Raw genomic sequence first — 15,065 nt, 5'->3', positions numbered from 1 at the left:
AGGCTGGCACTGTGGGGGCTGAACCTGTACCACACCACCTGAACAATAACCAGAGGAAACATTTAGCAAAACCTGTTTTTTCCTTCTTTCATGCTGCCATTTATGGGTGTGTCCTATAGTCTGAAAAATACTGTACACTTGACACAACATATCAACATACCACTCTACTTTAACCCCTGCGTGCACCTTAATGTCATTTTTTACAGTTTAGCAATACAGTAAATGAAATATTAAATAGTACCATTAAAAAATACAACTCATCCTGCAAAAAACAAGTCCTTATATGACGACGAAAATTTCAATTTTGGCTCTTGGAAGGCTGAGAGGAACAAACAAAAATGTTATTGCCAAAACTGCCTTGGTCCCAAAGGAGTTAAACTATTTAGGACTCTAAGACAGAATATGTTCACAGAGTGCGGTATCTTCCTGCTATACACCAGCAGGTCTGCACGCGGAATGTATGCTCTGGTATTAGCAGGGCACCAAATGACACTAGGAAAGCAGAGAAGGCACATGACACATCGGCAAGGCAGCTCAGAGGTCCATGAAAATGTCCCCCATTCACAGTACAGAAGTTTACAAGCTCCACATGCTGCCATCAGAAGCAAGAAAAACTTCTCCATTACCTTAAATTTCAGTGGAGGGTTTGATGCGGATACGGGCGATTCAGAAGTCAGACTGCGTCCATCTGTGGTTAGAAGCAACTGCCTCCTGTCACTCAGGGGGTGACATTCCACAGGGAGCTGTGATCTCCCAGCAGCACATGTGCACTCACATGAAGTGTCACAGGGGACTTCACCTTTTCTTTTCTGAATGGTATGACTGGAGAAGGATGAGTTAGGGCTCCCCAAATAAAAAGCGTCAGTCATATTCCACTCCAAAACCAATTAAAGGGGTTCTCCCATGCAAAATATTCTACCGTTTTTAAACCAGCACCTGGATCTGAATAGGACTAGTACCAATGGCCTGGGAGCGGCTAAGCTCTGTTCACTTGAATGGAGCTTAGCCGTGCCCAGGCCAGTGTGTAATATATTGTGTATTGTCATCATGTCTCTCAGTGTCAGGGTAAACCATTGGAGTGGATATCTTCCTGTGTATGTCCTGTCACAGCTGCCGGGCGCAGAGGTCTCTGTCTGCGAATGGTCCATGTGCTAAGCACTGGGCTGTGGGCCGGGGGAGACTGATGTGTTCAGCAGAGCAGTGTTTTCTTGGCGAATGTATGGACGCCGGCTAGGGCCCCCGCGCATGACGCGGATTTATTGGCTTGGCGTGGATGCATTTGTTAAGAGAACAATATATGAAAGGAACGTGCGTTTGTTGTCTCTAGTGCGCCTGATCAGCCGCTGGAGATAACGACGTTGTCCTGTAAATAAACATGCATGAGGATCATAGTAACTTTACTGGGCATTGATCACTGAGCAAGGCTGGATAAAGTTACCTCCAGTGGTAATGGGAGATTATTATATACATGTATTTTGTTAGCTAGCTAGGTTATTTTAAATGATGGTGGTTTCTCATCTTCCTGTATCCTTGCCACATGAAGGAAGTGGTCGGGTGACGGGCCTGCCCCTTTCTATTGTTACACCCTTTTGTGACTAAGAGGAAAGTGAAGAGACTGGGCAGGAAGGCGAGGAGTGCTCAGCAGAACTCAGGATGAAAACACCTTTGTCTGAATCTTGATGAAGAGATTTACCTTTCCTTACACAAAGTCTGATGCAAGCGAATTTCTACTACAAATATTTCTATTACAAGTGATACCAGTCGTGACGTCACTGGGCCCGCGGCACTACTGGACAGCGTCGCTGCCTTCTCAAACAGCTGATCGGCGGGGGTCCCGGGTGTCGGACCCCCGCCGATCAGATGCTGATGATCTTTCCAGAGGATAGATCATCAGTTTAAAAAAACTGCAGAACCCCTGTAACATTAGCCATGGGATAGCCACTTTAAGGCTGGATTGTGACATAGGGGGTCATTTCTTAAGACCAGTGTAGATGCCGGTCTTAATAAAGCCCCAATATCTTTATGGAACCGCTCTCTATGTTCGTCACTTACGTGTCCCAAATTGGGTGGGAAAAAGTCAAGATGGGAATGTAAGAAATGCACTTTCAATGGCATTCGGCAGGCAAGTTGTTCATATGCTGTAAGCATGTTGTCTACTAATTCAGCATAGTTTGCAGCTCGTCTGTTCCCAAGGAAGTTCTGCACTACTAGCACAAATGCATCCCAAGCTGCAAGGCGCACTTGCTTTTTCAGATTCAGATTCTTGCGCTGATCATAAGTAGTGTATTTGCCACATATGTAGCAGAAATTGTCTGGATCGTTAGCACATTTGCGTTTATCCATCTTAAGTTTCACAACTGATAGCACTATAACAGATCACTTTATCCTTATATACTTACTGCTGACATCAGCCTGAGTGCGTCCGAACAGGTCTGGACATGTCCATTGGAATATCTCCAATATAATGCATTAATATTATAACTGAATAGGCTTTGCATGTATAAAATATCTAGACGTGTCAGGCAAATTCCGAGTTCAGATTTGAAATCAGCGCGCTCATTTTAGTATAAATCACGTTTTTCTCTTAGTAGCAAAATCATCGTTGCGCGGTGTAATACTAGTAATCATACGGTGACTGCCTCATCAGAAAAATAAAATCTAAATGGCTGATTCGTTGTTTTTTTGTTGCTTCACCTCCCCAAATTTTTTTTATAAAAAGTGATCAAAAAGTCACACGCTACACAATAGTATTAAAAAAAAATACAGATCGTCCTCCAAGAAAATGAGCCCTCACACAGCTCTGTAGGCATACATATAAAAAAAAGTTATGAGGGTCAGAATATGGTGATGCAATGAAAAGATGAGATACAAGAAAAGCTATATAAATGGTATCGCTGTAATCTGATGCAGAAGAATGCCATAAAAATGAAACCCATAGAACTATAGCGGATTTGCATTTTTTCCAGCTTTGCACTACATCTTATGCAATATAAAATAGCCATTAGAAAGTACAAATTGTCCTGTAAAAATAAGCCCTTGTACAGCTATGTGAGCAATAAAATAAAAAAGTTATGGTTTGGGAAGGCAGGGAGTAAAAAAATTTTAATGCAAAAATGAAGCCTTAAAGGGGTTGTCCAAGTTATATTTATAGGTCATCAATATCAGATCGGCTGGGGTCCAACACCCGACACCCCCGCCGATCAGCTGTTTGAAGAGAAGGCGCGTTCCGTACCAGCGCTGCCTCCTCTTCACTGTTTACCTTCTCGCCGTAGCCTCTGCAGCGGTGAGCAGGTGTAATTACACCTAACCGTCCCATTCATTTCAATGGGAAGGATAGCTCCTATACACTTGTATAAGAGCGATCCGTCCCATTGAAATGAATCGACAGCTTGGGTGTAATTACACCTGCTCACCGCTGCAGATGCGACAGCGAGCAGGTAAACAATGAAGAGGAGGCAGCGCTGGTACGGAACGCGCCTTCTCTTCAAACAGCTGATTTGCGGGGGTGTCGGGTGTTGGACCCCAGCCGATCTGATATTGATGACCTATCCTGAGAATAGGTCATCAATAAATATAACTTGGACAACCCCTTTAAGGAATTAAAGGGGCTGTGCCAAAGTCTGAAGTTATCCCCTATCCTTAGGATAGGGGATAACTAACTGGGTGGTGGTGGGGGTCTGACTGCTGGGACACTTCAGAACGGAGGTCCTGCTCCCCCGATCCAACAGAGCTGCAGGTCAGACATACGTCCTTTCACTCCAGGCATTCCCTATGGGACTGCCGAGTACACTGCTCAGCTATTTCTAGTGGCACAACATCTTTAATGCTTCCTTTATATTTTCCATTCCCTTCTAACCTACTTCTGTCTTTAAAAAAATAAAATAAAAAATGCTTCACAAACTGCCATGAAAAACTGTGTGCGACACTAACCTAAGGCCTTTTTCACACGAACGTGTGCGCTCTGTGGCCGTATTGCAGACCCATTCACTTGAATGGGTCCGCAAATCCGGAGATGCGGAATGGTGCGTAATGGAAGCATGGAACGGAACCCTACGGAAGTAGTACGGAGTGCTTCCTTGGGGTTTCGTCCCGTACTTCAGTTCGGCAAAAAGATAGAACACGTCCTATCTTTTTGCGGAAGGGGCGGATCGCGGACCCATTAAAGTGAATGGGTCTGCGATCCGCTGCGGCTGCCCCACGGTTGGTGCGGGCCGCAGAAAGGCCACGGGACGCATACATTCGTGTGCAAGAGGCCTAAGGGTACTTTCACACTTGCGTTGTGAGGATCCGGCAGGCAGTCCCGGCGATGGATCCGGAAATCCGTATGCAAACATATCATTTGTAGATGGATCCGGATGTGGATCCGCCTGACAAATGCATTGAAACACCGGATCCGTCTCTCCGGAAAAACGGATCCGGTATTTATTTTTAAATCGAAACCGCATCCAGTTTTCCGGAACACTTGGTACCGAATCCGGCATTAATACATTTCAATGGGAATCCGGCATTCCGGCAAGTGTTCCGGAATTTTAGCCGGAGAAAATACTGCAGCATGCTGCGGTATTTTCTCCGGCCAAATACAGTAAAGGGACTGAACTGAAGAGATCCTGATGCACACTGAACGGATTGCTTTCCATTCAGAATGCATTAGGATAAAACTGAAGCGTTTTTTTCCGGTATTGAGCCCCCTAGGACGGAACTCCATACCGGAAAAGAATAACGCTAGTGTGAAAGTACCCTAAGCCTATCATATACAATATCTAAAAAACCAACACAATCCTCAACATGTCCCTAAAAACATTTTCAGAAAGCACATTAATGCCAGGATGAAACTAAATCAGTGTTATTCAGATGCCACATGGCTTCTGGAAGGACTTCAGAGCAACAAATACTGGGTGGACTGGCATTTAGAAAAGCCTACCGTACACTTGTGTATCACAAAATAGACCAGGCAAAGGAGGACAGCTGCAGAGGAGGCCAGAGAGCTGAGCAATCAAACGTGGATGGTCGTTTTACTTGGTCCCAGGCCAAATCTGACAAATCATTATCCCCAAATAGACTGGATGCCAATCACTAATTCCTTCTCTAGCAACAGTTGTAAGACAACATGGGAACCAAACCTGACGAGCAAAGCACACTTATAACAACAATTTAAATACTGAAAAACTCTGGAGCACTAGATATAAAAATACATTCAGTAGAAATGACTAATAAACAGTATTAAAGGGGTTCTGCAGCTTTTTTTTTTTATGACTAGTATCACTGGCCTGGGCGGGGCTAAGCTCCATTCAAGTGAACAGAGCTTAGCCGCGCCCAGGCTATTGATACTAGTAGTGACGTCACTGGGACAGCGGTAAACAGTGAGAAGGCCGCGGTGCTACTGCCAGAGCCGCTGCCTTCTCAAACAGCTGATCGTCCGGGGTCCCGGGTTTCAGACCCCCGCCGATCAGATGCTAATGATCTATCCAGAGGATAGATTATCAGGTTAAACAAACTGCAGAACCCCTTTAAATGTTATCTTACTAATACAGTATAATAATGTATTCAGTGAAGAGAATGGTGCATATTTACTTTCATAGGGATTTAGAAACATTTAAAAGGGGTTTCCAGGTTCCTGATATTGACAACTGACCCTCAGGATAGGTCATTAATATCTGATCAGTGGGGGTCCAACAGCCCACGCCCCCACCAATCAGTTGTTCCCTGCAGCCTCAAGCACTGGAACTAGCCCTGTGAATGGAACAGGAAGAACAGCCCCGTTCAAGGTGTAGTGGCCGTGCTGGGGTACTGCAGCTAAGCTCCAATTCCCTTCAGTGGGAGATGACCTGCAGTACCCCAGTACGACCACTGCACTTTGAGCGGCGCTGTTCTTCCTGTTCCATTCACAGAGCTAGTTTCTGCACTGGAGGGAACAGCTGATCAGTGGGGATGTGGGATGACGCAACATCACCAATCGGGTATTAATGACCTATCCTGAGAATAGGTCATCAATATTGAGAGCCTGCAAAAGCCATTTAATGATATAAACATAAGTTATAGTCCACCAATGTTTAACAACAGTGATAACTAAAAGGGTTGTGGAGTTAGGGACAGTTCACACAACCGATTTTGAAAAACGTGCTTAAAAAAAAATCAGCTTGGAATCAGTTTTTTTCATGTGGTTCTTGACACTTTTTTTTTTAACCAATTGGTGTTCACTACAAGGCTGCATTTTCAGCTTGAGGTTTTTGATGTAGATCTGCACCAAAAGCGCAGAAAACGCACAAATAAAATTCATGGTAGATTCAGCAGGGATTCTGCCCCAAGATGGGACATGCTGCTTCGTTTACACGTGTATTAAAAAAAAAAAAAAAAGCAAGTACTGCTTCCTACTGAAATTAATGGGAGGCTTTTTTGAGGCATTTTTTGGAGGCAGAAACGCTCCAAAATCAGCAGCAAAAAACTCAGTGTGAACTGGCCCTTTAGAGTCATGGAATGACAAGTTTGGCTCATCAAGAGATAGCCAAGTAGAGCGAGTGCCTATCTCCAGCAGTCCCACTGAGAATGAATGGAGGAGCAGCAGGCACGTACAAACTGCCACTTCAGTAGCTTATCCCATATTCTGTGGATAGAGGATAAGATGACATCTTGGCAAACACCCCTTTAAAAGAGGTTCACCAATAAAATGTACCCAATAATGCATGCTGAAAGGCAAGATCTGTACTATAAATGTAGGTGGAGAGCTTCTTTACAATACCACTTCACCTTAGGCCTCCTTCAGATGTTAGTGCCCATATCACGGATCCCTGTGATGCTTGGTCAGATTGGGACATGTTATGGTCATCTGAATAAGTCACTAATGGGCAAACATGCTTCAAGAGCAACTAAACTTTTGTATAATTTTTTGTGAATGTGGCCCTAATAGCAGTTTTTGTAATATAGTTTATTAATGGATTTAGTATTTTTATTATACTTTTGCCCCCTAAAGTGCACCTTTCGCTGTGCGCTTAAAATTTAGTTCTCCGTACACTGCGGCTCAGGGGTGTACGGAGAACACATTTTATCTATGGGTCCGTGAGTAAGGGCAGGAACGCATATTGCTGCTACTGCTCGGGCCCTCTGGAGGATAACTAACTCTGGGTACCCTGTAATAATGTGCTATGCCAGGATTAGCTGAGCGTCTCCTGCTTCGCTAAGGGTACTTTCACACATGCAGTAGAGGATTCCGGCAGGCAGTTCCGTCGCCAGAACTGCCTGCTGGATCCGTCAAAACGTATATGCCAACTGATGGCATTTGTCAGACGGATCAGGATCCTGATCCGTATAACAAATGCATTGAAATGCCGGATCCGTCTCTCCGGTGTCATCCGGAAAAACGGATCCGGCATTAATTTTTTTTCGAATTTTTTGAGGTCTGAGCATGCGCAGATCGCAATGCCGGATCCATCTTGACAGAACACTCGGGGCCGGATCCGGCATTAATGCATTTCAATGGGAAAAAATGCCGGCAAGTGTTACGGAATTTTGGACGGAGATAAAACCGCAGCATGCTGCGGTTTTATCTCCGTCCTGAAAAATCAAAAAGACTGAACTGAAGACATCCTGATTAGAGTTGAGCGAACACCTAGATGTTCGGGTTTGGGGTGTTCGGCCGAACTTTAAAAAAAAGTTCGGGTTCGGGGCCCGAACTTGATCCCGAACCCCATTGAAGTCAATGGGGACCCGAACTTCACTTTGGTTATGGTTATAACGGAAAACAATAGTATTAGCTTTTTCAGATCGGAGTTTTCACGATCGTGAAAACTCAGATCCGACAGTATATTCTAAAACAGAGGCGTTCCCATGGTGATGGGGACGCTTCAAGTTAGAATATACTAAGAACTGTGTACATAACTGCCCCCTGCTGCCTGGCAGCACCCGATCTCTTACAGGGGGCTGTGATCCGCACAATTAACACCGCACCTGAGGGGTTAATTGTGCGGATCTCAGCCCCTTGTAAGAGATCGGGTGCTGCCAGGCAGCAGGGGCCAGACCCCCCTCCCTCCCCAGTATTAAAATCATTGTTTGCCAGTGCGGCCCCCCCCCCCACCCCTACCTATTAAAATCATTGTGGTTAGTGCGGCCCCCCTTTCCTATTAAAATCATTGGTGTCTGTCCAGTGCGGCCTTCCCTCTACCCCCCCCCCCCCACCCCTAATTAAAATCATTGGTGGCAGTGGCCACAGGTTAACAACCCCCCTCCCCATCATTGGTGGCAGCGGAGCAGCAGTTCCCATCGGAGTCCCAGTTTAATCGCTGGGGCTCCGATCGGTTACCATGGCAGCCAGGACGCTACTGCAGTCCTGGCTGCCATGGTTACTTAGCAGTTTTAGCAGCATTATACTTACGTGCACTGTCTGTGGCCGGCCGGGCGCTCCTCCTACTGGAAAGTGACAGGTCTGTGCTATAAGCAATGCGCCACACAGACCTTTCACTTACCAGTAGGAGGAGCGCCGGCCGGCCACAGACAGCGCATGTAAGTATAATGCTGCTAAAAGTGCTAAGTAACCATAGCAGCCAGGACTGCAGTAGCGTCCTGGCTGCCATGGTAACCGATCGGAGCCCCAGCGATTAAACTGGGACTCCGATCGGAACTGCCGCTCTGCTGCCACCAATGATGGGGGGGGTTGTTAACCAATGATTTTAATTAAGGGGGTGGGTGGGAGAGGGGAGGCCGCATTGGACACCAATGATTTTAAGGGGGTGGGTGGGCCACACTAGCCACCATTGATTTTAATAGGGGGTGGGTGGGCCGCACTGGCCACCAATGATTTTAATAGGGGGTGGGTGGGCCGCACTGGCCACCAATGATTTTAATAGGGGGTGGGTGGGCCGCACTGGCCACCAATGATTTTAATAGGGGGTGGGTGGGCCGCACTGGCCACCAATGATTTTAATAGGGGGTGGGTAGGCCGCACTGGCCACCAATGATTTTAATAAGGGGGGGGGGACGCACTGGCCACCAATGATTTTAATACTGGGGAGGGAGGGGAGGGGACGCACTGGCCACCAATGATTTTAATACTGAGGAGGGAGTATATTCTAACTTAAAGCATCCCCATCACTATGGGAACGCCTCTGTGTTAGAATATACTGTCAGATCTGAGTTTTCACGATCTAACTTAAATCCGATGGTATATTCTAACAGAGGTGTTCCCATGGTGATGGGGACGCTTCAAGTTAAAATAAACCATCGGATTGGAGAAAACTCTGATCCGATGGTATATTAAAGAGGACCTTTCACTAGAATAAAACATCTAAACTAAGTATACAGACATGTAGAGCGGCGCCCAGGGATCCCCCTGCACTTACCGTTATACCCGTCTCATTCTCCCATGCTGTTAGCGCCGGCCAATCGCAGCGCTCAGCTCATAGCCCGAGAGAAAAAAAAGCCTCTCAGGCTATGAGCTGAGCACCTCGATTGGCCAGCGCTACAGCATGGGAGAATGAGACGCCGGCAGGCTCCCCTGGGTGGAGCCTAACTATGAAGATACCGGAGGCTATACCGGGCGAACGGAGCGGCGCCCAGGGATAATAGTAAATGCAGGGGGATCCCTGGGCGCCGCTCTCCATGTCTGTATAGTTAGTTTAGATGTTTTATTCTAGTGAAAGGTCCTCTTTATTATTACCCGAAAACCGAACTTTTACTGAAATGTTCGGGTTCGGGTGCCGAACACCGTAAAGTCCGGTACGAACCCGAACTTTACAGTTCGGGTTCGCTCAACACTAAACCTGATGCATCCTGAACGGATTGCTCTCCATTCAGAATGCATTAGGATAAAACTGATCAGTTCTTTTCCGGTATTGAGCACCTAGGACAGAACTCTATGCTGGAAAAGAAAAACGCTAGTGTGAAAGTACCCTAATCTAAAAGCTGACATGCTGTTTTCTTAGCTCTGCTCCGCTAATCCTGGCATAGCACATGGTTACAGGGTACCCATGTGTCATGCCAAGAGTAAGTAAACTTCCGGGGGGGGGGGGGGGGGCAATATGAGCTCCTGCCCATACTCACTGCTCTGTGGCCCCATTCATAAAATGTGTTTTAAAAGTAGATTTTAAGCGCACGGAAAAAAGGTGCGCATAGGGGGCAAAAGTGTAATAAAAATACATTCATAAACTTAATTAAATTACAAAAACTATTATTAGGGTTAGGAACACGTTCACAAAAAATTATACAAAAGTTTAGTTACTCTTTCACCATGGAAAGGAACCAATTATCTTAGCAGGTTTTGGAGAAAAACAAGCTAAAGACCTGAGTCGTGGTTTAGAGGCTATGAACACATTTAGGAGCACTTTTTTATGATTGCATTTTACTCAATATGGGCTAAAAATATTTTTTTCTTTATTAAAATGTTCAGCCGTTTCTGAGATACAATGGTTAAAAATCAGTCTGTTTTCAAGCTGTGACTTTGTTTTCTTTGAATCCCATCGTCTGACTGCTCATGAGTAGCTTTGATCTCCTAACCTTATAAAACACTTATTTAAAGGGAACCTGTCACCAAGATTTTGTGTATAGAGCTGAGGACATGGGTTGCTAGATGGCCGCTAGCACATCCGCAATACCCAGTCCCCATAGCTCTGTGTGCTTTTATTGTGTAAAAAAAACGATTTGATACATATGCAAATTAACATAAAAGAGTCATATCTTACTTGTGTGACCAGAGAAGAGTCATATTTTCAAGCTCTGACTCATCTCAGGTTAATTTGCATATGTATCAAATCGTTTTTTTTACACAATAAAAGCACACAGAGCTATGGGGACTGGATATTGCGGATGTGCTAGCGGCCATCTAGCAACCCATGTCCTCAGCTCTATACACAAAATCCCGGTGACAGGTTCCCTTTAAGCCATATCCTTATAAGTTTGATAAGAATCGAGCTGTAATGAGTTCAGAAGATCAGAGATAAGAGCTACTCATGAGCATCAGATGACTGGATTCAAAAGGAAAAAAGAAAAAAAAAAAGGACCGACAGCTTGAAAAGTTTTAACCCTTGTATCTCAAACTGAACATTTTTAATAAATACCTACTCAAAAAATGATTGTAGCCCAAAATTTTTAAAATACAAATCACCCAAAAAATCCCCGAAAGGTGTCCATAGCCTTTAAACATGAATCATCCCAAAGAGATGTTCTTTATCAAGATGCTGAACCACAGATTAATGATAAAAATAACAAAGGTTTTCAAATCCAAGCTGGACCAGCCAGAATATTTACATGGCATTGTACCTGATTTCTGAGAAACTGCTTCCAAGAACTGCTCTAACATCTGCAGTTGTTATGGACCAAAGTCACCAAGTATAATAAAAACTAATATTCTTCAAATGCTTGCCATACATTTTATGATAACTTATGAGTCACATGTAAGTGCTTTGCTGGAAAGACATGAATAAGACGCTATTTGCAGATATAATTACAGGATTATTGTAATGTTCCTCTGAATGATGCCATCTACATGGCAATGAAATCCAGTGGATGGAAAGCTGTGAACACGCAGATACAGGCAGCAAGCTCACAAAAACCATCTACTTTACAGCCACTTATGTGCCAACTGCATTAAAGGGCAAATGCTAGCAGGATCAACCCTATCAAACCAGATACAATGCCTGCTAGGGCTTTCTTCATCCATCCTTGCAGCATTTAGAAAAAAAATAAAAATCAATGGTTTCAACAAATGCAAATTAGGACTTAAAGAGGAACTCCCGCAAAAATTGTATTCTCTGACCTGTTAGAAAGGTACATGATGTAATCTGTAATGAATGTAATCTTCTCATTAGTGACTGTATTTGTGAGCTATCCCCTCCCTTCTGATCCTCAGCTGTGTCATGTGACCAACTCGACAGGAAGTCAGTTATTTCTCTATTATTCCTATGAGACGGACATTGAGGCTCCCATAGGAATACACAGAAAAACTGACTTCCTGTCCACACATAAGATGCTGTGTCAGTTGAAGAGTCTGAGTGTCTGTCACATGATATAGCTGAGGATCAGAAGGGAGGGGATAGCTCACAAAGAACATCACCGCTGAGGCCAGGAGGAGCGCTGGAAGCGCAGGGGAGAAGAGGTATGGCGTCTTTTGTTATTTCATCATATGTACAGGAGCCGGAGTTCTTATTAAGGCTACAGGAGTGCTACGTTAAGAACATACAGGGCTTCTGAGTGGACACACTGGGGGTCATTTTCAAAGACCAGCTTTTTACAGTGGTCTTTGTTTTCCAACTGTGCTGCCAGAGAATTCACCAAATTCGGTGCACCTCTGGCAGTCTAAGCGCCTGGAGTAAAATCTACTGAAGCCCCTGACTAGAGTAGTTTTGACACCTATTTTCGGGTGTGAATGATAGTAAGGCCTCTTGCACACGAACATGTGTCCCCCGTGGCCATGCTGCGAACCACAAATTGCGGTCCGCAATGCACGGGCACCGACCGCGGGCCAGCTGTATGCGGATAGCGACCCCATTCATTCCGCAATGCACGGGCACCGACCGTCCGCAATGCATGGGCACCGACCGTGGGCCAGCTGTATGCGGATCGCAATCCCTTCATTCCGCAAAAAGATAGAACAAGTTCTATCTTTTTGCGGAACCCCACAGAAGCACTCCGTAGTGCTTCCGTTCCATGGTTCCATTCCCTACCGCATCTCCGGATTTGCGGACTCATTCAAGTGAAGGGGCATGGATCCGTGATGCGGAATGCACACGGCCGGTGCCCCGTGTATTGCGGACCCGCCTAAGTTTGCCAAAGCCGCGGCTCCACCAGGATGATGTTAAAAACACCTGCATGACAAAATACTGTCGCACAGCCATTAAAAAAGTCACAAAAAGAGGTCTTAAAACTGTTTTTTTTTTTTTTTTTTTACACCAAAAACTGCCGCAAAAATGTTCGGAAATGACCCAATGTCTTCACATTTCCACCATAAATGTCAAGCTGAACATGCATATTTTTCAGAAGTGAAGAGAATAATAGATATGTCCTCCTGTAATCCAGGACAGGCGTATGTAGTTTCTCCTATTCTACTGTTCAGTGCCACAGCACTGTACATATGAGAGTATGTGCAGCAGATACCCTTGAGCGGTAGAATCCTGGGTCCATGGCGCATGTGCTCCTGTACTGTATCTTATTCATCAGCAAGGCAGGACGTATTCCCTCACTCCTATAAGGGCTCATTCAGACGGCCGTATGCTATCCGCAAAAATGCGGATCAGTTTTTTTGAGGATTAGATGCTGACCCACTCACTTCTACGGGGCTCTTTTCTATTCCACGGTTCCGCAAAACAAATGAAGCATGTCCTATACTTGTCCATGAAAATCAGGACATGGCCCCATTGAAGTCTATGGGTCCTCAAAAATACTGAATGCCATCTGTTTTTTTACGGACATGCTTAACTGTTCGCAAAAAAACGGATCTGCATTTTTGCAGACAGCATACGGCCGTCTGAATGAGCCCTAAAGAGGATATTCGGATCATGCTTCCTACAGTGGGCCTGGGACACATTGCGAGACCACCCATTCAGGCCTCAGTTACTAGGACCGTGGGGAGTGCATATCTTGGAAATGAGGGCACAGCATAGTAAGGCAAAGGCATAGTTAGGGTGCTGATAGTTTATCTGTGTGGTTGTGCTTTTTTGGGGGGGCAGGGGGAGCTGATTGAGGAGAAGCACCCTGGGCCAAAAACACCTGCCACCGTTTAAGGGTCTGAGTGCTGAGACCCCCCCCCCCTATGATTGCTAGAAAGATAAGAGGGAAGCACTTGCATATTGTGCTCTCTCTCCTCACTGCAGAAGACAGACATACTCAATATAAAGTCTATGGTCTCGTCTTGCAGTGAGGAGAGAGAGCGAGATATGCGAGTGCTATCTCCTCGTTTTAGCGATTGCTGGGGGTCCCACCAATCAAAAATTTATGACATATCAAAAGTTTTCTAAAAACTCAGTTACCATTTAAGTCTATGCCTGTGAATAATTTTACAACGGTTCTAAATAGACTGGTTTGAGCTGTTGAGAGGGTATGGGAAACATGAATTTTAGTAACCCTGCGCTTCTGTCTGAAATACATGCTCACACCAGATCTAATCATTACCATTGTTCTGCTGCACTGGAGGAACAAAACAACAAAAACAACTGACTATACTGGTGTCCATGGGGTTTCTTCTTCTTCACTCTTTTTGGAGGCATCTGCAACAAAGTCCTTGAACAGAGCCTCCGATGCAGATGTGAACCTGCCCGAAGAATGGGACTACATTCCACTTCAGGTTATGCCTAGACAATTAGTAAAAAAAAAAACAGGAAGAATATATCGTATGCTAACATGTCCCTAAAATGTCAACCTGGAAAGTCAATCAGTGCCCGCAATCCTGAAACCGCTGGAAGGACCCAGGAGAGAATTACACAAAGCTAAAATGGAACAGAGCAGAGCGCTTCCAAAACGCAATAAAATCTCATTTAATCTCATTTCTTTTCCACAGTTACAGGAACGTACACACCCAAAGTAAAAAGCCATGTCCGACAGCTTCTCCAAGAATAATAAAGCATGTGCTAGGATCTGTCACCCCACACTTCACAGCAGACAAAACCTGGGTCAGATGCTACACAAGTGCGCAGTCAGCCTTCCCACACGCCATGCAGGCAGAGCTGTAATGTGGCGCACACTATACATCAGCGTACATCCAGGACAATACACTTACCTCTAAGAAAAGAAGCACAGCATAAAAATATAACAACCATAACAAGCTACATGTTTATTATACATCTAATAAAAGAAGAAACGATAAGACTACATGCACACAACAGTGAAAAACGGATGTGTGATGTACATTTTTTTTAACGACCATCACATGTCCGTTTTAAGACCAATGGTAGTCTATGGGGTTATGCATGCGGCTGTTTTTTTGACTGTCAGTGAAAAACGGACGTAAAAAAAAATAGAACGTTCTATCTTGTCCGTTTTTCACTGACAGACTGCCCTCATACAATTGAATGTATCCATTTTTAACGTCCGTTTCTCAGAAAGGCATCAGCTAAAAAAAAACGTCTGTTAAAAATGTCCGTTTTTAA

The 15,065-nt window shown here is 44.8% G+C and overlaps 1 protein-coding gene across 4 annotated transcripts in view; it reads right to left on the bottom strand.

Moving 5' to 3' along the window:
• AIMP1 (aminoacyl tRNA synthetase complex interacting multifunctional protein 1) overlaps window positions 1-15,065 on the bottom strand; it is a 71,248-nt gene that overhangs the window by 44,378 nt on the left and 11,805 nt on the right. Inside the window, exon 1 of one of the 4 annotated variants that reach the window (XM_040418260.1) lies at window positions 627-775. The exons of the other annotated variants lie outside the window; for them this stretch is intronic. The gene's annotated coding sequence lies outside the window, so the exon portion shown is untranslated. Of the gene's footprint in view, window positions 1-626; window positions 776-15,065 lie in introns of those variants that run through there. 4 annotated transcript variants of the gene reach the window in all.

Source organism: Bufo bufo, chromosome 2 (genome assembly GCF_905171765.1).
Source record: "Bufo bufo chromosome 2, aBufBuf1.1, whole genome shotgun sequence".
In the NCBI taxonomy this organism is placed as follows: Eukaryota; Metazoa; Chordata; class Amphibia; order Anura; family Bufonidae; genus Bufo; species Bufo bufo.
Note: the sequence above shows the minus strand (reverse complement) of the source record. Positions and strands in the feature narration are given on the sequence as shown.